Below are 15,295 nucleotides of genomic sequence, written 5' to 3' on the forward strand. Positions count from 1 at the left end.
TATTTTCTTAATATGAACTTGATTGTCTTGTAGAAACAAGTAACAAACAGTGATTTGTTCATAAACTCGAGTCTTATCACTTAGAAAAGATTTGGTAACCTTTCTCCGATTTTGCAACCTAAAAGTGCATTTACTGGAAGCAAAAAATTGTTGCTTCTGCGTTCACTTCAAGGTTTGTTTCAAGCTATTTCAAATATTTAAAAAAAATTTTCAACTTTTAGTATTTTTTTATATTTTGATATTTTTATTAAATTTATTATCATAATTCTGTTATAATATGAATTGTTGATCTTATTAAAAATGACAAAGTAAATAAAAAATTGATCATACAGAACAATAACAATAGAATCATAAGTAATATAAGTAATAAAACTTTATAGTTCAAAATAATACTAAATAAAAAATACTAAGAGTACTAAACAAATTATAGAATATCTTTTTATTTGACATAAAATTTATTATTGTAATTCTTGTTCATTGTTTATTATTCTAATTTGTTATAATATGTATTATTATTCTTATTGAAAATGATAAATTAAATATAAAATTAATCATAAATAATAATAAAAATATAATTAGTAGAGTTAGAACCCAAAATAGTAAACAAAATAAGATTATTGAGAGTATTCATAAAAAGTATTAAAATATGTTATTTTATATATTATTTTTAATTTAATAAATAAATATTGATTTTTATTATAATAATAAAAAATTATAACAAACTAAAATAGAGTTTTATAAAAAATAGTATATAAAAAATATACTAAAAAAAGTATAAAAAAGATTAAATATACTAAAAAATAATATTATAATTTAATATTATGTTTTTTAGTAATTAATTATCAGACAATTTACGAAAATAAAATATTTGGCTTTTAAAGTTACGGAAATGCATCTTTTGCAATTTGGATACGAAAATACATCTTTCTACAAATTTATGTAAACCGTGGAAGGAATCCCATGGATTTGAAATACACGTAAACCGTTGGAGGGGTTTCACGGTTTACATTGATGAAGCATTTGGGAAGAAACCGTGGTAGGGGTTCAATGCCTAAATTCTAGTGGCTTGTAGTGTCTAAATGCTGCAATGCAGGGATAGAATGTCTAGAAAAGACGATGAAAGTATCTCGTAGACTCATCAACCTGATCACCAATATGCACCAGAGAAGTTTTCAACACTGCCACGGTTGCATCCATCGTGGCTTGTACCCCTAGTATCTAGCGTGGCAACTCGGCATACGACTCCTCCCAATCTCCATATATTTGTGCAACTACTTTCTGTTTTGTCATCCACACATTCCTATAGCTAGGCCTGAATCCAGACGTTGCCTCCGTAACTTCTTGCAACACCTTTATCGTAACCGCTGCATCCGCCCTAACTAAAGGAAATATCCTGGCACATATGACATGGTGATCGAGTTGTCGATGGTCACTCGAAATCGAAGTTGCCAAGCAAATGTGAGGTTCGTTGTACCTTCTAACCTCCCAAGTACCCTTACGCTGCCGAAGTGTGATGCAAATCAACCACGTGCAGCCATTCCCAAACTCCTTGCATATCCCATAAAACTTAAGATGATCTAACTCCATCACCTGATGCAGAACTCCACGACGGATGCTATAATCCTTAACGCTCAACACTGCTTCCTCCTTAGTCTGGAAAGATTAGCCAATCTGAAAGTCTCCAGAAGAATTTCTCTCGTGTAACCCCTGCCTTCTGGAGGTGGGATCTATGTCCAGATGCTAGCCCATTGCTTCCAAGTTCAAGGTGGAGAAATGTGGCGGTTGTTGGCCTGAACCAGAACTCGATGGCCCCCAACGTGCTGGTGGCGTCCTAGGAGTATCCTCCTCACTGTCTCCCAATATGTGATCTAGCTCGTCATCCGGATCATCCACTCACATCGCATTCTCAATATGATCCGGTTCACCCTCACCAAATAGTCCAGGAATTAAAACAGCTGACCTAGCTGCCGCTAGTGGAACAGATGGAGGTTCAGCCAACAGACCACCAGCTGCAATGACAGGCATCGAAGTTGATGCACCCCCCACCGTCATCGACTGAGGATTCGGTGCCGATGCACCAGAACTATCAAAACCATCTTCCAACTTGGCATACAGCTCGTGTATTCTCACCTCCGAAAAATTTCGCCGACAATGAAACAAAATCTGTATGTCTTCGTCCGACCCTATCACAAATGTTTCATACTGCACCCTAGTTGAAACAACCGCAATCGGAATCTTGTAAAACAGCTTCTTCACCCACTTGGACCCACACAGCCATGCCTTTTGCAAAATACTCGTCTTTAGTTCTGACAGAATATTCGTGGAACGCACAAAACACTGACCGGTTCTTTGTCAGTGAACTTAACTCCATGCCTTTTACTTTTTTTAATTTTTCCAACGCAGTGGACTAGGACCAAAAAATTCTCCTCACTCATTTTTTGAAGAAGTGAAAATGACTCTCTACATCACACTAAGTTTTGGGTGGGTATTTATAGGCGAAATAGGTCCAGGCATTAACCGCTGACCCCTTCCACGGTTTATGCCTATTTGCACACTCTAACGGAAACCGTGGAACCCCTACCACGGTTTCTATGCATTTGCCTTTTCCACGTAAACTGTGGTACCCCTTCCACTAGGGGTGCACATGGGCCGGGTGAAGCCGGGTTTGAGGTGACCCAGACCCGGCCCGAAATATAGACCGGGTCTATTAATTATACCCGGACCCGGCCCTAGACCCGATGAAACCAACAGTCTTTCGGGCCACAATTAAACCGAATGAAAATCGGGTGAAAACCGGGCCATAACCAACCCTTCTTCAAAATTAAAACATAATCACAATCAATACCAAAGCATCATCACAATCAATAGTTCTATACTAATATTGTCTAATAAAACTAAATATTTAAGTCAATATAAATAACACAATAATATGTATTAGTCTAAAGTCTTATGCATTCTAATAATAAAATGTTAAGGTTTACAATACATAAGAATAATCATCCTCTATCAATAGCCATTAATGTTGTCAACTTGTTCCTTGTGATGTGAATGCATTAGTGAAACCTACAAAACATATAAAATTACTCATTTTTCATATAAAAGATTATTACTTGAAATAAATAAGTCACAAATAATAAAGATATCATAAATGTACCTTCAACAATCTTCTGACTGTTATCAAATTGATCAAACTCTTGATCTCCAACGTCTTGTTTAGAAGGGCACAACCAACTTTGAGTGCATATCAAGGCTTCAGCCATTAATGGTGACAAAGAGCTACGAAAGACATCAAGCACACGTCCACCGGTGCTGAAGCATGATTCAGAAGCAACAGTTGAAACCGAAATACCCAAGATGTCGCGGGCTATGAGAGAAAGAATCCTGTATTTTGAAGCATTTACTTTCCACCAAGTCAATATATTAAAATTCTCATCTTCCACAGTATCCTCGGCCAAATATCTCTCCACATCTGACTTGCTATCTGCATTAGCCTTCTCTCTTTTTTGTTTTTTTTCACATATTCACTCGATTTTCAGAAACGCCCTTGGCACCAGCTGAGATTTTAATATTGTCATCCAATACAATACTAGATGAATCTCCACCATCATCCCTTCCTTTATCATGGACAACCTCTTTTTCATAAAACTTATGCAATGTATCTAATGTGAGTTTAACAACACCAGTCATGCTAGTAGATACTTTCTTGTCATAGACATCCTCCAAACACCAACAGAGATAATCTAGTTTGTACTGAGGATCCAATACAACAGCAACAAGTAACAATGGATTAAATTTGTCAACCGGTCCCCAATATTTATCATATTTATGTTTCATAGAGCATGCCATACTTCCTAACAAATCAGATTGATTTTGGCTCTAAGATGTTAATTGAGAAGCAACAGATGCAATTTCATGAAAACATATGTTAGATGTAACATGCAAGGAAGATGAGAAAGTCAAAGTTATCTCATAGAAAACTCTCAAAAAATCCATGAATAACCTAGCATGTTGCCAATCAAGGGGTGTAGGTGGACCAATTTTCTTTTTTACCCCACTATCCTCTCCAAACCATCTAAGAAAATCAGGTTCTTGATCATAAAGTCTATCAAAAGCTTTTTCAAATTTCTCGGCATGTTCCAACATTAGATAGGTAGAATTCCACCTAGTTGGAACATCCAAGTACACAAGACTTTTAGATTCAATTAATTCAGCCTCAATGCAATATTTACATTTTTTAGTCCTTTGAGGAGAGGACCTAACATACCTTACAGCATTTCTAATGCTTTCAATTGAAGTGTGTTGCTCTTTAATTCCTTCATTCACTACCAAATTAAGAACATGAGCACAACATCTCACATGCATATACTTTCCTCCACACACCAACCCACCTCTTGCACCTAATTTCCTTTGAAGATAAGTAATAGCTCCATCATTCAAAGTTGCATTATCCACTATGATTGTGAAGACTTTTTCAATTCCCCACTCTCTCAAGCATTTCTCGATTTCTCTTCCAACAGTGTCACCCTTGTGGTTCTCAATTTGACAGAAATTTATAATTCTCTTTTGTAACATCCATTCTTCATCAACGAAATGTGCAGTCAAGCTCATATAAGTATAATTTTGATTTGATGTCCAGCAATCTGTTGTCAAACAAACCCGAGCACATGACTTTGCCAACCATTCTTTTAGCCTTTTCTTCTCATCTAAATAAAGTTGAAAGCAATCTCTTGAGACTGTCATCCTAGATGGTACTGTAAATCTTGGCTCAAATCGATTTAACATCCTACGAAACCCAATTTCCTCGACAACTTTAAACGATATTTCATCAAGTACAACAAACTCAGCTACAGACTTCTTACAATCTTCTAAGTTATAACCCTTAAAAGCATTGCATAGAGCCTCTTCTTCTTCAATTTTGGGCATGTACCCATGAAGTGTATCCTTCTTCCCCTCTTTAGTAAATATCCACTTATGAGCACTCTTTAAATGCTTATTTAGAGAATTTGTGCCATGTTTAGTAGGATGACAACATTATTTTTTCTGGCAATGATTACATTTAGCTTGGTGCAGTCCCTTTGTCTCAGTTAACGGAAGTTGAGTAAAATGCTGCCAAACATACGATTTCTTTCCCCTTCGAGCAGCTTCTGGATTCTCAATGTTTGTATCAGAATTTTCTTCATTAGCTTGTGGTTCAGCAGGAGTTGTGGCAGCATCAATAGCAGGAACAACAACATTTTCAGCTTCAATTTCCATTGTTTTATTCTCCTCCATAATTTTTGGAGGAATGCAATTATCTCCTCCTCCCATTGTTCGTTACCTAAACAAACAAAGTCAAGAACAAATTCAACAATAATCAGTAACTAATCAGAAAGATAGAAATCTTATAATAAAACATGAAAAAACAAATCAGTAAATATACAGTAAACACAAGTAAAAATTTAGAAATCAGTACAAAATCAGTAAACCCAGAAAATCAGTAACTAATGATCATAACACGAAACAAGTAATCAATAAAAAATTAGTAAACCCAGAAACTAGTAAAAAATTAGTAAACCCAGAAATCAGCTAAACAAATCATTTAACACACATCAACACCCACACCTAATCAGTAAAAAATCAGTAAACCTAGAAATCAGCTAAATAGTAAACAGTGATCAAGAACAAGATAAGAACAACTGAACAAGATAATTAGTAACTAATAAGCTAAACAAATCATTTAACACACATCAACACCCACACCTAATCAGTAAAAAATCAGTAAAACCAGAAATCAGCTAAACAGTAAACAGTGATCAAGAACAAGATAAGAACAACCGAACAACATAATCAGTAACTAATCAGCTAAACAAATCATTTAACACACATCAACACCCACACCTAATCAGTAAAGAATCAGTAAACCCACACCTACTCAGTAAAGAATTAGTAAACCCAGAAATCAGTAGTAAACAGTGAATCAGAACAAAAAATAAGCTAAACACACATCAACACCCACACCTAATCAGAGTTCTAATAATGAAAATCAACACCTACAACCAAAATTCACAAATTCTGTTTATCAAAAACCATAATCCTTAATCAGAATATTAATGACATAATAAAATTAATTACTTACCTGAGCAGAAGACCTGAGAAGAAGATCGGAGAAGAGAGCAGAGCAGAGGGAGCAGGACTAGCAGAGCAGAGCAGAGCAATGTCGTCGAGAAGCAGGGTAGCACCGTACATCGTCACTATCGTCCGTCGAACGAAGACCTTCGGCGGTGACTGGGGTGAAATACGGAGGAGGGTTGAGAAGAGATGAGAAAGGGAGGAGTCGGCGACTGCGTGGTGCATGCCACGAGACTCGGACTGGGCCGTGGGGAGAGAAGATGAGGTCAGGGTCACCGGATCGGCCTGCGCCGTGGGGAGTGGCGACTGCCAGAGCCGGAGTGGGGAGTGGGGAGTGGGGACTTGGGGTGTGGGGGTGAGCGTGAATGGCTGAGGCGCTGAGCTGCTGAAGGAGGCACGAGGCAGTGAATGCGTGTTGCCGTGTTCTGTGTTGCCCTAGCCCCTAATTAGAAACCTCAAACCTGTGCTGTAAGTCTGTAACGCGTTTTTGTGTAATGTGTATATGGCCGGGCCACCGGGCCGGGTCCGGGTGACCCAAGCCATGGCCCGGTCCCGGCTTCACTTCCCTTTTTTATTTCATTTATTTTCCCCGGGTCCACCCTGGGTCACTTCGGGTCCGGGTCTTTGCGGTCCAAATTTCTTCGGGGCCGGGCCGGGTCTTCGGGCCGGTCCGGGTCTGTGCACCCCTACCTTCCACATATTATATGGATTCATAATCCATGGTATCCCTTCCACAGATTACAAAGACTGCTGAAAAATTAAATTTTCGTATCAAAGAATCAAAAGTTGTATTTTAGTAATATTAAAACTCTATTATTTTATTTTGGTAAATTGCCCAAAATTTCTCACTTACTAAATTTTGGCGTTTAAAGTGTTGAAATGTTAGTATTGTAAAAAATATTGTTACTTCACTAGTCATATACATGTCCTTGATGCTATACCATACGCCATTGAGAAATATATCAGCTATTAAGGAAGGAAGCAGTGCACTTAGGCACTTTACTTAGCAGGACAAAAATCTGTTGAAATTTGAAAACTTGAAATGATGAGTAGAAGTGTAGAACCAAGGCTGAGCCTGAAGAATTGCATAAAAAGACTCATAGGATATTACTTAATCTAGTTCCTGCATCTGTGGATCTCTATCATAAGGGAACTAAGAGAATGTTAATTAGGAAGAAATAGTGGACAAAACACGAGTAACACAACATTGCTGTATGTCAGGGAGCTACATTGTTCTTGTGGGTAGTGTTTTCTTTTTCTTTATATTGTTGCATCCTCGCCTTATGACTCACATCGTTGAGACCGAACAGCAAAGGGGTAAGGCGTTAGCATAAAAGAAAGAATTGTTGATGTTTTAAAGCATACCTTTCTCGGCCTTTTGGCTAAGATCAAGTGTAGTATCTGTTCTTATCAGTTTAATATCTGATATGTAGGCCATTGGCTTACACGATATTAAATTTGTTTTTTGAGGGTGATGGGCCATTACAGTAGCTTGCTACTGGGCCTGTCAAGCGTCGCCCAAGCCTTACACTAGTGCACGGGCCTGGCGCACCCTGTAAATTCAGTTCAAAAGGTTCTCTGGGTTTTGTCTTTTAGGTGTTATGCTTGTGTAGATTCACAATTTGTTTTGAATGCAACAAATAAAATTTAGCATAAAAAAATTTAACTATTAAAGAATACTATCACAAGACCAAAAAAAAAAAAAAAGAATACTAGCAGACTAATAGGGTAATACCAAAATTATATAATTTGATTTTTAATTTTATCAGAATATATATTTTATAAAGGGCAATTTAATTAAAATGAATGTAATTCTTTACTCAATGTAACATTTTTAAATTGTTAAAAAATATATATATAAAATTTTGTTGGCTATCACTATTTATATAGTTAAATACATAATCCATAAATAGTTAAATACATAATTCATAAAGTTAAATACATAATCCATAAATAGTTAAATACATAATTCATAAAAAATACATAATTCATAAAAAATATCAGGCATGATTGTCTTGGAAGTATAGGTTTAGTTTGGTAAATTTTTTATTTATAAAAATTAATTTTTAAAAACTATAATATTTTATTTGGTAAATTAAATTAAAAATAATTTTTAAAATAAATACAAACAATAATAATTATATTTGAGAAAATAATTTTTTAAATTTAAAAATATTATAAAAGACATAAATTTAAGTGTTAAATTTAAAAATTAGTTAATATATAATGTTATATTAGACTTTTAAATTTTAAAAAGTACCTATTAATTTTAAAAGACTCTACTTTAATTGTTTTCAAAATACTCAAATTATTTAAAAACTGAGTATAAGTACATTGTCTTTTTAATTTACCAAACACAAAATGAGGAGCTTGTATTTTTGAAAAATAGAAACATCTCTTTAAAAAATTTTACCAAACTAAACCTAAATATACTTGAAGCTCGTTATTTAAATTTTTATTTCTTAAGTCTAAATATATTAAATTTTTTAATAAAATTAAAAAATAAAAGAGACATCTATTTTAAAATAAAAGGAGAATGACAATAAATAGATTCAAATTCAGCAAAGACTATTTATTCACCTCATTTTAAAAAAGGTAATTTAAACAAATCAAGTAAAAAGTAAAGGTAATTTATTAAAAAAATATTTATTGACGTTCCTTGAAACTTTCCTTTCATTAACGGTCAATGGGATGGGACACGTTACATTGGTTTAGCCAAGAAATAGGACAATTTATCTAAATAAATAAATTGTGTAAAAGTTTTATTCAAATACACAAAATAGAAATTTTTTACGTATGTGTGTATTTTTACACTTCTGTATAAACTGTGGGAAACTATAACGATTTTTTATTTTAACATAAACCGTGACAACCTACAACGGATTATGGTGTTTGTGGTTTGTGTGTAAACCGTGGCAATCTCCAACGGTTTACGAAGAGAGAAAGCTAAGCATAAACCGTGGCAAGCTCCCACGGTTTATGAAGAGTTTGACGTGAGAAATTATAACTTATTATTTGCTTACGTTGTTACCTTTTAAATTTTTAAATACGCTTTCTTAAGTTGTTGGGTATTTAGTTTTTAATATTGTTGAACTAATAATTTGTTTAGGTATCATCACTAAAAATTTTTAAAATGTTATTTATAAATTATAATTTATTATTTGCTTAAGTTATTACTTTTTAAATTTGAAACAATATTTCCTCTAGATCGAATACAAATGGAGAGACTTTTTACTGACATGGCACTCATATAGTGAGTTTTGAGATTATTTGCCTAAATGTCTTTATTAAAAATTTTTGTAATTTTATTTATAAATTAATAGATTATTTGGTTAGATTGTTAGATAATAAAAAGGATTTAGTTTTTGAGTTTATTAACAAGATAGTTAGATATTTAAATCTTAATATTATTGAATTAATTTAAAAAAATTAATATATAAATTATTTAGTTAGGTTGTTAGATATCAATAAGGATTTAGTTTTCGAATTTATTAGCAAGGTTGTTAAGTATTTAAATCTTAATATTATTGAACTAATTTAAACAAAATTATTTATAAATTATTTTAAAATTAGGACGGTTGTTTAATAATAAAATTAACAATTTAAAAGTAATAACAAAATAATAAGAAGCAAGTAGTAGTAAGAAACAAGTTCGAAACAAAATAATAAGAGTTTAAATTTGAAAAAGGAAACAAAACGTTCTTTTAAAACAAAATAATAAAAAATTAAATTTAAAAGAGATTGTTACTTTTTAAATTTAAGTTATTTACTTAAGTTGGTTTGCTTAGGTTATTATTTTTTTAATTTTAAGTTATTTTGTTTAGGTGGTTATTTTTTAAATTTTAAGTTATTTGTTTAGTTTATTATTTTTTAAATTTTAAGTTATTTACCGATTACTCTTTTAAATTATAAATTATTATTATTTGTTTAAGTGGTTACTTTTTAATTTTAAATTATTTGGACATAAATTAAAATTAAAAAAAATTTAAAAATACATGCTTCAGTTAAGAGGACTCTTATGTCTCGATTCATGAATTTGCTAAGAGAAGTCGATGACGGATAATCAATTATTATTTTTTAAATATCAACACTTACGCATAATAGATGAGTAAAACGAAATCTAGGAATTTTAATATTACCTTCAATGTAAGTTTATTTATTTGGATTTGTTTCAAGATTTCATTCTATATATTCGAATTTATTTATTTTAGTATTTTGTATTTAAATTGTTATTTTAACTTTATTTTGTTACAAAAAATTTTATAATATTTTTTTTGTACTGAAAAGATTTTAATTTGTTAAAAAATTTTTTTTGTTGAAAATAAATATTTTTTCTATCTTTTTATTTAAAATATTATTATTGATATCTTAATATTAAAAATATAAAAAATAAACATACTTTAAAAAAATACTTTGCGTTGTTTGATCTTTATAAAATTAAAATAATTAATTAATTATTAATTTTTAAAGTGTAACTATTTTTTTAATAAAAAATAATTTATAATTTCTTTTCTAATTTTATGAATTTGTTAATTTTTAAATTTTAAAATATAAAATATATATGTATATAGTTTGGTACGATTTTTGTTGTTATTATTTTTAAGTTGTAATTAGTTTTTTTTAAATATAAACACTTACACATATTAGAGGAGTAAAACGAAATTTAGGAATTTTAATATTGACTTTGATATAAATTTATTTATTTAGATTTATTTTAATATTTTATTCTATAAATTTAAATTTATTTATTTTAATTTTTTTATTTAGATTGTTATTTTAACTTTATTTTGTTATAATTATTTTTGTAATATTAAACTTTTTTGTACTTCATAAACCGTGGGAGCTTGCCACGGTTTATGCTTAGCTTTCTCTCTTCATAAATCGTTGGAGCTTGTCACGGTTTACACACAAACCACAAACACCATAATCCGTGGTAGGTTGCCATGGTTTATGTTAAAAATCAGAAACCGTGGTAGCTTTTCACGGTTTACATAGAAGTGTGAAAATGCACATGTACGTAAGGGATTTCTGTTTTATGTATTTGAGTAAAGCTTTCACCCAATTTATTTATTTAGGTAAATTGCCCCAAAAAATATAAGGATAATACACAATTTAGAAGGAAAAAAAAAATACAGTAAAATAGAGAATTCCATCGTCATAATCATAATTTAATACAATACGTCATTTTATAAAATTTAAATCATAAACAAAGGTACAATAAAATGTCAGTGAACTTCACACCATATTTTTTAATTTTTTTAATTTTTTCGGAGCAATGCACTAAGACAAGAAAATTCTCTTCTTCACTTACCATTGTAGTAATAATCTCTTCAACAGCTTGAATCACATACACACTCACACACAGATGATTTTATGTTCATATTTCTGCCTTAGTAAACCATGGTGACCTACCACGGTTTATGATCAATCTTATTCACAAGTAAATCATGCTTGCCTACAACGGTTTATGTTTAAATTATAAATTGTGGTTACCTAACACGGTTTACATAATAATGAGACAGAACATGCACGTAAGGATATTATAATTGTTGTAATTCAGTAAAGCTTTCTCTCTTTTATTTTATTCAGATAACTTACCCTTTTATAAAATGGATACCAAAATATATTAAATCACAGAGACAATGGTAAATTTTTTTTCAATTGACAGAGTAAAGTGTGATATCTTATTATTGATTTTATAAGTAGGACCAAGAATAAATATGAGAAAAAAGTAATAAAAGGTTAAAGATCACACTTTACACTCTCAATATTTTTTAATAATTGAGAGGATCCATTCCCGTGTTTCACCCACATCTCATCGTGGAAAAAGAGAAGGAGGTTGTTAAGAACAGATTTAGATTTCGTTTTTTATTTTTAATTTTTTACATCTAATTTTTTTAAAGATACTATATTTCTAAATGTTGAAAATAATAAAAATATATTTAACTGGTCTATAATAAAAATATTTTTAATTTGTTAAATTTTTTTATTTAGTACTGAATACGTACTATCTGAGTACTATTTGAGTACGTACTATCTGAATTAAAAGAATTATAGTGAATAATAGATTAACTTACTAATTTCATTTTTTAATAATTAATCTATATAAATACAATTAATTATTTTAAGATTGTAATTTATTTTAAAACAGTGTGGACTTCACTTCGACACTCTCTAGGGCTTGAGGATACAAGGTGAATGAAAATCACGGCAGAAGTGAGGAAGGTCCTGCTCCACAAGAACGGATCCTTTCGCCCAAGATTCTGGCCATAACTATCCGAAGCAGAAGTAACTAGTTTTAAAATAAAAAATTATATTTTTATTAAATGTATATTTTTAGTTATTTAAATTTTTATTAAGTTAACAATTTATTTTTATATAATATTAAATATGAAATACATTTGTTGAATTTATAGTCAATTTAGTTCTAAAATATAGGATTGAACAAGTATATTTGTTAAATTTTTTATTTAGTACTGAATACATACTACCTGAATTAAAAGAGTTATGATGATCCTTTTGATTAGAAACCCTAACAGAGAAAGAGTACGTACTCCGTACTCAGAGAGAATGAGAGAAGGAGAGAGCGGGGACGAGCGATTGAATGTGAAACACGGTGAGAAGGATGACCATCGGAAGAGATAAGGGGAGAGTGTGGGAGGGTGTGTATCCGGTGTTAAAGAGGGTTCTTTTCGAGAGAGTTTAGAAAAGTCATCTAAGGTCTCTTTTAGAGATAAGGTCATTGGTGTAGAAAAGTCTAAGACCTTTGCATTAGTAGGGTCTTTATTTGGGGATGGTATTGCGACGGTTATCTAACGAGATGGATTATGTTCACATTTCTAATTCGAATCTCCGGATACAAGATATTTGGTCGGTTGGTAGGTGGCATTTAGATACTCTTTATTCTCATTTATCTCAAAATCTGAAAGGTAATATTCTCTCTTACAATCCATATGTGCAAGCAAGTCCGAAAGTGGGTTGGTATTAGTTTGGGTCTGTTGCCAAAGTCTATGACTCACAATGGTTACTTGTGGTTGTGTAAGAAACTTTTTGGTTGGGAGGAGCGAGAGAATTGGTTTTGGCTTTGGCATTAGCTTGTTCCGGAAAAGCACAAGTTTTTGGCTTGGTTGTGTCTTAAGGAGGCGCAAGTTTTCGCTTTAGAAGAGGGATGTCATCATCGGATAGGTGCCCAAAATATCTTTCTAACCAGGAATCAGTTTTATATTGTATTCGGGATTGTCCAAAAGCTCAGCTTGTATGGCGTAGGTTGGATATTTCTTGTCATCCTTTGGATTTGAAGAACTGGTTCTTGTATCATAGCAGAGAGTATACGTTCAAGTTCTTTTCGGGACTTTAGTGGGTATGGCGAGTAAGAAATAATGACATCTTTAATTCTCATGAAATTTGGCCTCCGGAAAAAGTGATTAATTGTGATAGTATTGGTTTTGCTTGTATTATTAGAGATTGTAATGAGAGTTGGCAAATGGGGTGTTTGGGAGTGATTGAGAGTAATAGTATTCTTTAAGGAGAATTGTTTGCTATTTGGAGAGGATATCTCTTAGTTTGGAATGTGAGTCAACGAGATGTTATTTGTGAGACAGATTATGTGAAAGTATTTAATCTTGTTACTAATCACCAAAATGGTTTTGGGTTTATTGATCCATTGGTGCTCAAAATAAGAGATACCATGCATTGGAATTGACGTGTTGACTTTCGTTTGATTATGAGAGATGCAAACACGGTGGCAGATACTATAGCAAAGATGGCGATAAAGTTATAACTTTTTCATGTAGAGCTCCCTTTACCTTGGGAGGAGTTTAAGAGTAGTCTTAAAAAGGATTGTCCCTCTATTTAAACAGATCCTTTGTTTTGCTTTTTTTGTTTAGTTTATTTCAGTCACCAAACAAAAAAAAATTATGATGAATAATAGATTAACTTACTAGTCTTATTTTTTAATGGTTTATATATATAAATGTAATTGATTATTTTAATATTATAATTTATTTCATATTTGATATTATATAAAAATAAATTATTCTTAAACTTGAAGAAAGAATCAGGATCATCATTGAGATTCCCTTAATCAAAATGGCAGAGAACTTAAATGAAATGAGCTCATAGTAAGAGAAGGCATAGTTTGAAAAAAAAAAAGAGAACAAAAATAAATAAATAAACACAACATCTCAAGATCTCAACCTATGTTGCCCCATACATAAAAAAGGCAAACCAAAGTTTCATCCAATAATTCATACTCCATGAAAAATGAACTAAATCCACACTAAAGCATAAACCGCTAGAACCTCTGTAGCGGTTTATACACGTTTGTAAATCACACATAAACCGTGACATACCTACCACGGATTATATGATGCTTTGCTTCGAATGTAAACCGCGACACTCCTGTAGCGGATTACGTGCATTTGTGAACTGCAAGATCCCTGTCGCGGTTTATATAATTTATAAAAAAAATGCATTTCGATATCCATTTTATAAAATGTATATTCTAGTAAATTTGGAAGTCAATTTATTTATTATGGTAAATTGTCCATACTATTATTTAATATTGGACTAGTCATGCAGAGGCCATAGAGTTTTGAGCCTGAGAGACTCGACAGTTGTTCAATTGATTTCAAAGGTACAAACTTTGAATTGATTCCATTTGGCGCCGGAAGGAGAATTTGTGTGGGTATTGCCTTTGCTACACCAAATGGAGTTGCCACTTTCTCAATTGCTTTACCATTTTAATTGGAAGCTTCCCAATGGAATGAAACATGAACTTTACCATTTGGTTAATTCCAGTAGTTCATTAAAACGTAAGTAATATGAACTACCGAGTATATTAGGTGGCCAATGTAATCATACTATACATATGTTCCAATTTCCTTCAACGATTTTCATTTTTCTATGTAACATGATGTAGCTGGAATTATTTCCTTATGCTGAAAAATTATTGAATGGATTCAACTTGGTTTACATAAAGTATACTTATCCGTCAATTATATAAGTGTATGGTATGTAACTATGTATAAAGGTAGAAACTCAGGTGAAGTCGACTTCACGTGAAGTTGATACGTGAGAGCCGTTGGATAAAAATTTAGTCAAATCAGTCAAATCATCTAATGACTCTCAAGTATCAACTTCACGTGAAGTCGACTTCACCTGAGTTCTCACTATGTATAAAATGTGT

The 15,295-nt window shown here is 32.0% G+C and overlaps 1 non-coding gene across 1 annotated transcript; it reads left to right on the plus strand.

Annotated features, from left to right (window-relative positions):
• The first annotated feature begins 7,469 nt into the window (after nucleotides 1-7,469).
• Nucleotides 7,470-7,665, plus strand: LOC112713185 (U2 spliceosomal RNA). Its single transcript, XR_003158159.1, has one exon. It is a non-coding gene; the product is annotated as a U2 spliceosomal RNA (small nuclear RNA).
• Nucleotides 7,666-15,295: the final 7,630 nt, after the last annotated feature.

The sequence above is a fragment of the Arachis hypogaea genome, chromosome 9, assembly GCF_003086295.3.
Source record: "Arachis hypogaea cultivar Tifrunner chromosome 9, arahy.Tifrunner.gnm2.J5K5, whole genome shotgun sequence".
Classification (NCBI taxonomy): domain Eukaryota; kingdom Viridiplantae; phylum Streptophyta; class Magnoliopsida; order Fabales; family Fabaceae; genus Arachis; species Arachis hypogaea.